The following is a 9,261-nucleotide window of genomic DNA, read 5'->3' as shown; positions in this document are numbered from 1 at the left end:
CTGAATTAGATCAAAGTTTGAATAACCACTTTGAAAAGGTTGCTTCGGTGCAATCTGTGGCCATTTTCAACTGAACTGGACATTTTTTTCTGAATGGTTCCCCTAGGATGGGGAAAAAGAGAGAATGAGGCAAGACATGAGTTAGAGGTCTACCAACCACAGGGGATGGTTAATTGGGTGCTCCTATTTAGAGAATTTTGGCAATCCTAATGCAGATGAGTTGTAATTAAAAGAACTTTGACTATCAGATGCAACCAACTGAACCTAGAATAGATTACGCTTGCGTCCTTACCTCCTGCGACACTCCGCGATGCCTTTGGGAGGGCAGGTGGGCCCTCTGGAGCACCATACTAGAATGATACCCAGTGGTCCCGGCAGGCACCGGTACGCCGTACTAGGGCGTACTGCCTGCAACCCACCACTGCTCCAGACCTTCCTGCCTCTATCATCCTCTGGAGTTCATTTAAGCTCACGCCTGCTGCTTCTATCCAGCCACCTCATTCTCTGTTCTTCTTTTGCTCTCAATCTTTCCCAGCATTAGGCTCTTCTCCAGTGAGTCCTTCCTTCTAATTAGGTGGCCAAAGTATTTGAGTTTCATCTCCAGGATCTGGCCTTCTAACGTGCAGTCAGGGTTGATCTCCTCTAGGACTGATAGGTTTAATCGCCTTGCAGTCCAAGGGACTCACAGGAGTCTTCTCCAGCAGCATAGTTCAAACGCCTCAATTCATTGGCACTTAGCTTTTCTTATGGTCCAACTTTCACCGCCATATATTCTCCCTCTTAGGAGACAGTTATCTTTCTCCGACTGGGTTTTTAGTCAAAGCAAGTAACCTTTGATTCAATGCAAGTTCAAACAGATTTTTTTTTTATTTGCTAAACTGGGCCATGAAATAAATCTTAAGATCAGTGTTCAACTATATATATATATTGGTGAATAATCCCAGGTCCTTGAGAAGGACTTGATAGGTTAACAAAAATGCCAAATCCATTCCTAAACATCTGGCTGACTATGTGATCAACCATAATAATGACCAGCAAAAATATGCACCAGTAGATAGGTGCATATAAACCAGGGGTGTCCAAACTTGGGAACTTTAAGACTTGTGGACTTCAACTCCCAGAATTACCCAGCCAGGCTGATATAAACCCAATAAGGTAGACCAGACCAAAAATGCTGTATGGGCCAGAACTACTTTTATTGTAACAACTATAGTAACAGGACTTGCAAGTCTGAATGTGTTTTCCCCTCCTTCGTTTTATCTTCATATGAACGAGGGAGTGGCTTGTCTGAGAAGTTTTCTCAAGATATTTTCCTGTTGTAAGCTTGAGGCCCACTTATTGGTCCTTTGCCTTGGCAGCAGCTCTTCCCCTTGTGTCCTCCCCTTCCCCTTCAGGAGTTTCCTGTGTCCTCTACAATGAATGACCATCAAACACATTTTTGCACAAATGTTTTATTTTATTTTATTTTGGAAAACAAATTTGGAAAACAAACAGAAGGACACAAATTTAAGGCTACAAAAATACAACATTGAAACAATGAACAAATTTGTCTATTAATTTGCAATAACTACATTTCTACCAGAGGTGGGTTGCTCCCGGTTCGGCCCAGATTAGGTGAATCTGTAGTAGCAGTGGCATGAGTCTTTGCGTACCTGCCCAGACGCTTTTGTGCATGCGCAGAAGCATCGCACGTGTGCACCCGAACCAGTAGTAAAAAAATTGGCAACCCACCACTGATTTCTACAATAAACTGATTAAAAAGCACATTTCTAATATTGGCTCTGTCAGAAATTGCTGTGTTTCCCTTCAAGATGTTAAGGGAGGAACACAGATCACAGATATATGTATGGAAAAGAAAAAGTGGACCTTAGCTCCATTAACAAGAAGGCCATAGAACTGAAAGAACATACGTGCAAGCTTCTGTTGGTTCAAGGTTGGGTTTCCAAGTGGGAAAGAAACAGAGTTTTCAATATTGTTTTTGTTTTTAAATTATGACAAACTTATTTTAGGATAAATTACTGTTTTTTTAAATGTGTTTCCGACCTCCTTGCAGTAATATTCTGAAAACCACGTAGAGAGGGCTGTTAAGCACTATGATGCGGTATATAAAGTCTAAATGCTGTTGCTGTTTCATAAAAATGAAGAAATATGTGAATTGAAGCAGAGAAGGACCTTCATGAAGAAGAATTACTCTACATGGCTAATCTTAGTTTTACGCAAGTAGATTTGTGCTACAGAACAGTTTGCAAAACTCTAGGGAAAATGTTTTATTGCTGAATGTTTTGAAAAGCAAACACTAGATTTTTTCTCTCTCTCTTTTTAAAGGTTTGTGTTTGACTAAAAAAATCCCAAGGGGCTCCTAGTTATTTGTCCTATAAGTAGACTTTGCCAATTAAAGCAGCTCTTGAGTTATAACAGGACTGTACTAGGCTTTTTAAAAAAATAAAATAAAATAAAACACAGCATAATAATGATAATGCACTTTTACAAAACCTAGATATAGTAAATTGAGCATTTTTTTTCTTTTCTAAGACAAAATAGGAAATTTAGGATGGAAAACCAAGGATTATATATGCTACAATATGTGTTTTCATCTCAGTTGTTCAAGCTGCAGTCAGGTAAATCCAACCATTTATTAAAAGGTAAGACCTTTCTAATATTGTACTAAAACCCATCAGATACACCTGAAAGCTTTTTTCTTATGGAAAATAGTGTGATTTTCAGTTCTATTTTCAAGGTGGCAGAACTAAATGAACCTTGGTCAATCAGGAAAAAGCTAAGCAGAGCTGGCCCTGAATAATACTTTGATGGAAGATTAAGCGGAGGAGTCACAGACCTGTAGACCACACTGAAGATTTGGGAAAAAATATATTCTGAAAAAAGACAAGTCAAACCACTAGTTTGATTCATAGGTTTTCTTAAAACAAAATTTAGAATTTCCTTTAGCAGCATTTTTGAGCTTTCTTGTTGCAAGGTGTTGCAAGGAGATGGAAGGTGCTTTCACATCTCCTGACACATTTTTTTTCCTGATACATCTCTCTGCAGCTTTCCAAATCTGAAAAGGTTCACAGGAAGAGTTTCCTCACAAAGGTTTATTTTTGGGGAGCTGAGGAGGCTGCTGGAAAATTATTTTACAGCACAACACTCTCATACATGTACACTTTTGCACCTAAAAAGTATTTGAGAACTTCCATGAACCTCTGTGAAAATTTTACTCCCCCTCCTCCAAAACAAAATGAAAACATTTTATTTTCCTCACCAAACTTAACAAGGAAAGTAGAAAATCATTTCTGGCTCTGTCTTGATTAATTCACACTGAACATTTGCTGCATCTTGAGAATAATAGGAGTTACACCATTGCTTTCACACCTAATAGGGACAATTTAATACATTGCTGCAAAGGAATTCAGCAATGGGACGATAAACTGTCCTGTCATGCTGAAAATTCAGAAACAGTTGTTCAAGCTCTGTTTCTCATACTGATTGATCCCAGCTGGGCTTATTTTAGTAAAGCTCGGATGGAAATATCCAGGGATATGACATCTGGCTCTACGCTGTCCAATATTTTTATCAATGACATGGATGAGGGAGTTGACTGAATGTTTCTCAGGTCTGCAGATGTCACAAAACTGAATGAAATGGGTAAGATTTTAGAGGAGAGAAAGAGGATGAGAAACATGTAGATCGGTTTGAACAGTGGATTGAAATGAATAGCCTGGAAATTAAAGGGATAAATTTCTGCATCTGGGTAAGGAAAAAAAATGGAATATACAATTCATTGGGCAGAAATCTGTGGCGTGTTTATAGATGACAAATTAAAGTTGATGTAATTGTGTGATAGAGCTGTAAAAATCTGAGTATTTTAACAGGAGCAGAGAGTCCAGACCATAATTATTCCATTATATTCTGCTTTAGTCAGACTCCATTTGGAATCCAGAGAATGGCTACCAAGATAGTGAAGGTAATGAAACTATATGAAGAACAGTTGATGGAACTGGGTTTGTTTAGCTTTCAGAAGAGGCAATTGAGAGGATATCAACTTACATAAGATGCTTATGAAGTGCTGAGTTCAACTTCACTGGATCTCTTCAAACAGAAGCTGGATTGTTGTCTATCAGGGATGCTGTATGGATCCTGCAATGAGCAGGACTAAATATATTCTAAGGTTTCTTTCCGAAATTGCAATATAGCCTCATGGATATATTGATTTCTACTTTGGATCATATTTCTATTTTTCTGTTTTCCAACTCCAGGTATACATTCAGAGAAGTCCCAGGGAGAGAAAATACAGGATGTATCCTTGGCTATAAAACAGGAGTGGAGAAAAGATTAATCTGAAAATAAACCACTGGATGATTTGCAATAGAACAATCAGGATCTTTTGATTCTCAGCTATTTAATAATCACATCATAGAAACCACATTTCCCTCCCCTCCCAAATGAAGAAAGGTCAAATAAGGGGGGGACTGAATTTTATATAGAAGGTCCGTGAGTTTTGTGTACCCATGAAATCCACAAATCAACATTGAACTCAGAATTTTTTTCATTTCCTCTCAAGTGTCTGTCATTTGCATCAGACCCTGGAAGGTGTGCTGGAAGAAATATCTTTCTGGGTTCAGTTCCAAGTGTTTCCAAAAAGGCACTGGAAACATGGAGGCTGCTTGAAAATATGGTTTAATGATGAACAGGACCACATGGCTTGAGCTCCTGAAGAGAAAAGGGGGGATCACATGCTTCCAGATGTTGGGTGAAGAAGAAAAAAGAGAGAGATGCTGAAAGTCCCTGGTTTTGAACCTGAGCTTATATTCTGATTGGTTGTTAGACTCCCATCGGCCATGCAGGGGCAGCTCTGTAGGCTGTGTTTTGAGTCCAAGTTTGGTTGAGCATTGCTTCTTCCCAGGTGCCCTGTAGTGAGATGGGTAAAGGGCTAATACTATCATGCCTTAATCCCATCACACTGGAGCTGAAGGGGAGAGATCTTTGTTAGGTAGAATAGACTGGCTCAGGCCTTTTAATGCCCCATTGACAAAGGTGATGGCTATTAAGAGTGAGTCTGTTTCCTGCCTAAAACATGTTTCTCAATTTCGTATCCATGGAAATATAATATTCTGCCTTTTCAATATTTCCCAGGATATTTCATTTTTCTAGGAGAGGGAGGGGTTTTAACTTCCTACAGGTGACTGAGTGAATTTCAGTGCTGTTGTAAGCAAACTAAACAACTTGAAAACAACCTATCCTACCTTTTGGCATTAAACTGCAGTTGATCTGTTTTTGCATCTGATTTTAATTGTAATCCCAACTGATCCATCTGAGTGATACCCAATATCAAAATTAGTTGGGGAGACTGGGAGTATATGAATATCCGTCCTGTCAATAAAAGTTATTGATGGACAAACCCCTTTACTTGTCTGCTTTCTCTATCATGCCTCCCTCTTAATTCATTTTCAGTCTTTAATGTTCTGTTGTTTAGCTTCCTCTCCCATTAGGCTCTGTAATGTGCTCCAATTGCCTTCAGCTTGACTGCACTTAATAGCCAGCGTAAATAGAACTTAGTGTAGCATGCACTAACATCTCTATCCATTGTCCGGAGATTAAATACATGCCACAAATGGTTTACGCATCATCAGCCTCAAGCCCTAGTTCTACAGCTACCAACCAAAAGAGGATATTAAATTAATTTGCAGGTTGCTTTAGCAAATCCTAACAAAAAGGGGGAAAAGAAAACCTAAGGGTCATTATGCATATAATAGCCATCGATCAAAGAGAGGGGGTGGAAAATGATAATGGCAGGTCATTATGGTCAGACAGGTGTGCATATGCATTAGTTCTTCCATGACTGGCACAGACCCAAGCTTAATGGGGTTAACAAGAGAGGAATGCAGCTCACCATATGTATGCACCTAAGGACAAGGCAAGAGGGCAATGATGTGGCACATCAGATCATGCTTAACCCGTTTTGTTACTTAGACTGGGTCAAGAACATGGATACAAGAATGGGTAGGGAGTGTAGACCTACTGAGGTTCTAATTTTAGCCTTATCAAGTAAATTGCTGCATTAACTACAAGCTAGAAGAACAGTTATGCATGCTCTATATTAATACAGAACAAAATCCTGTTTGGCTCAGTGAAGTTTTCTCCCTAGAAAACATATTTATGTTTTATTTGATTATATATCTCCTGCTTTGTAGAGAAAATCTTCGCAAAGTAGATTGAAACCATAGTCTTAAAAACAAAATAATTGGATGAACTCAATCTAAAGCACATAATGGGGGAAAAACACCTGCAGAGTCACAATGCGATAAGTTACAGCACATCTTTCTAAGAGGTTTGCAGGCTTGGTAATCCCTCAGTGACTTGATAGAAAGGAAATGAATTAATATTGTTGTATAATACAGGGATGTTTCCAAGTACTATTACTGGAGTATTTCGAAATATGTTATTTAATTGACCATTATACTATCCAAGCAAGTTTGGGCAATATAACTCCTCCTGTATCAGGGTGTCAAGTAACACCCCCAACAGAATCAAAACTCCGAGGCAGGCACTTTCCTCAAAGCTTAAATTTATTAGAGATATCATATTGGCACATCTGGGAAAACCCGAATCTGAAAGCACCCAGGTTTTCCCCACCCAAAGTAAAGTCAAAGTTCCTTCTCCTGCATCCACATGGGCATCACATGCTCCAACCAGGTCACTGTCCCAATTGTAGTTGACTCCCAGTCATGCCTCTCCAGGTGCAGGTTCAGCACCCTTGACTCACAAGAAAAATGTTGTTATGGTTATACATCCCACACTGTCTCCATCCACCCCCATCCCGTTGCCCATGGCTTGCCCATCCACTGAGTGTGACAGCCCTGAAGATCCAACTTGAAAGATGGCCTCCAGGTTTGACATCCTGAAAACTTTACCCCAAAGCTAAAGCAGTTTAACCAATTTGATGTCTGGGGTTTGAAGCTTTTTGCTTGCCTATTTGTTTGTTTGTTTGGTTAATGTTTCGCCCATTACATCTAGAAGTGACTCTGGTTGACTTACAAATACTAAAACTGGTAGACATTAAAATGATAAAATGATAAATAACAACAACAACCAGTACATTTAAAAGATGGGAAGCAGCGGAGCACCAAAACACATGGTGGGAGGTAGTTTTCCCCCCCTAATCCAATAGCCACCTTCAGAATGGTCCATTCATGTTGGAATCCCAGGCCAACTGGCAGAGTCAGGTCTTCAGGCCCTTATAGAAGGTCAGTAGGATGGCTGTAGATCTCACCTCAATGGAATAGACTCTTCTCCTGGACCCAACCCACCCAAAATTCATTGTTTGGCACCATACCCCTTCTGCCAACTGTGTCCCATTGGGGTGACACAGTTCTTCAGATAACTTCAGATAGACTCATGCTATGAAGGGCTTTAAGGGTGATAGCCAATACCTTGAATTGCACCCAGAAGCAAACCAGCAGCTAATGCAGCTCACTGAACAGCAGTGTAACATAGGCCACCCTGGGACCCCCAAGAACTGCCTACACTGCCACGTTCTGCACCTGCTGTAATGCTGATATTGGAATGATACAGAGAAGATTAGCATGGCCTTTCCACAAGGATTAGGCTTATAGTTAGGGTTTTAAAACAAATCACTTCCAAAAGGGAATTTCAAAATTGTTGAAAAAGAACTCCAAAAAGATAAGCAAGGCTATTCATTTTTGTGAAATGCAGACTACATTTATGTGCATTAGACAAGATTTTGCCCAGACTACATACTTTCTTGTTTGTTCCAGTGTATATTTTTCAACATGGCTTCTATATTAAAATTACATATTTTAATGTATATATGTGTGATAACTTATATAAGGTGGGTAAAGCAATTAAAAGAGAGAATTGCCTTTTAGCAACAGAATTCTCCTGTCAATTTGAGACTTTAAAATAGCTGTAGTTTTTCATTTATCACTCGCTTACACACAAAATCATGGCAACTGAGAGGAACCTTCCATTCTGCCATATTGTTACTTTATATACACAAGAACTGATATCACAGAGGTCAGTTATGTGTCTGGTGTTGAGCTTCATGGGAACAGAGTTCTTCCTAAGACTTGGGTTATTGTATTGCAGCTGTGTAGAATATGTGCAGATCTGATCAGTGTGACCTTTTGTGATAAACCAATGAATTTGTTGCCAATGAGCAGATTTTTTAAGTGCTATCCAAAATTTTTGGTATGATACCCAGGATGTGGATAACTACTGAGATAATCACAGATAGTTCATGCCATAATATTTCAGCTTTGATTTTCAGATCTTGATCAATTCTTTGTCTTCTATTCTACTACCTCTTGGTATTGCCACGTCAATTATTCACCTTTTCCACCATAGTTACATCTGGGGTGCTATGAGCCAAATCAGTTTGTATTAGAAAACCCCATAATGTTTTGACCTGCTCATTTTTTACTACTTTCATAATGATACATTCCTACATTCCCACTATTATTACCGGCACGTGATACTTTTTATAGATGTTCCAATGAATCGTTTTGACAAGTGTGCTATATTATGGTTTATAATCCGTTTGTATGGTCTTCTTGCATGTACTAAGTATATGATCAGAAAAAAATTGTGGCATTTGCAGAATTACCAGTAGAAAGACAAAGACTGCCAGCATTGAAAGTAGTTTTCAAGAAAGACCTAGTACTCCTAATAAACAGTGTAATTAAGGTGCTTGTAAGGTCGAAAATAACGTCTATTAAACATATGAATAATTGAATTGGAAAAGATGACTATGTATCAGGGTCTGAAAATTGAAATTGAAAGATTATGGCAAAAAGTGACTGTTGTGTTCCCAGGGGTATTTGGTATGTTTTCTGCCATACCAAAAATTCTGAATGGGAAGTAGAAAAACTGCACATTGACAAAATTTCCATCTGTTCATTGCAAAAGGCCATCGTGCTTGGATTTTCACATATACTACACCGATATGTTACAACATCTTAAATGCTTGGAAAAAACTCAATATATATGAAGGCTAAAAAAATGACAGCTGATTTCACATTGTTGTGAACAGATAATAACACTTCTTGTACACCATCAGCACTGGCAAACTCACCATCAGTCAATAGCTAAAGGCAACTTTATTTAAAACAGCTTACTGTATTTTTCGGAGTATAAGATGCTCCGGAGTATAAGACGCACATTAGTTTGTGGGAAGGAAAATAAGAAAAAAAAAGTCTGTCTCTGCCTACCAGCATCCATTGGTATTCATCTGATTAGTGTCCTTAG

General features: G+C 38.9%; 1 pseudogene; it reads left to right on the top strand.

Moving 5' to 3' along the window:
• Positions 1–7,532: 7,532 nt before the first annotated feature.
• On the top strand, positions 7,533–7,633 carry LOC116509826 (annotated as a pseudogene).
• Positions 7,634–9,261: the final 1,628 nt, after the last annotated feature.

This window comes from Thamnophis elegans, chromosome 5 (assembly GCF_009769535.1).
Source record: "Thamnophis elegans isolate rThaEle1 chromosome 5, rThaEle1.pri, whole genome shotgun sequence".
Taxonomy (NCBI): Eukaryota; Metazoa; Chordata; class Lepidosauria; order Squamata; family Colubridae; genus Thamnophis; species Thamnophis elegans.
The sequence above is the reverse complement of the archived record's forward strand: the minus strand, read 5'-3'. Positions and strand labels throughout refer to the sequence as shown.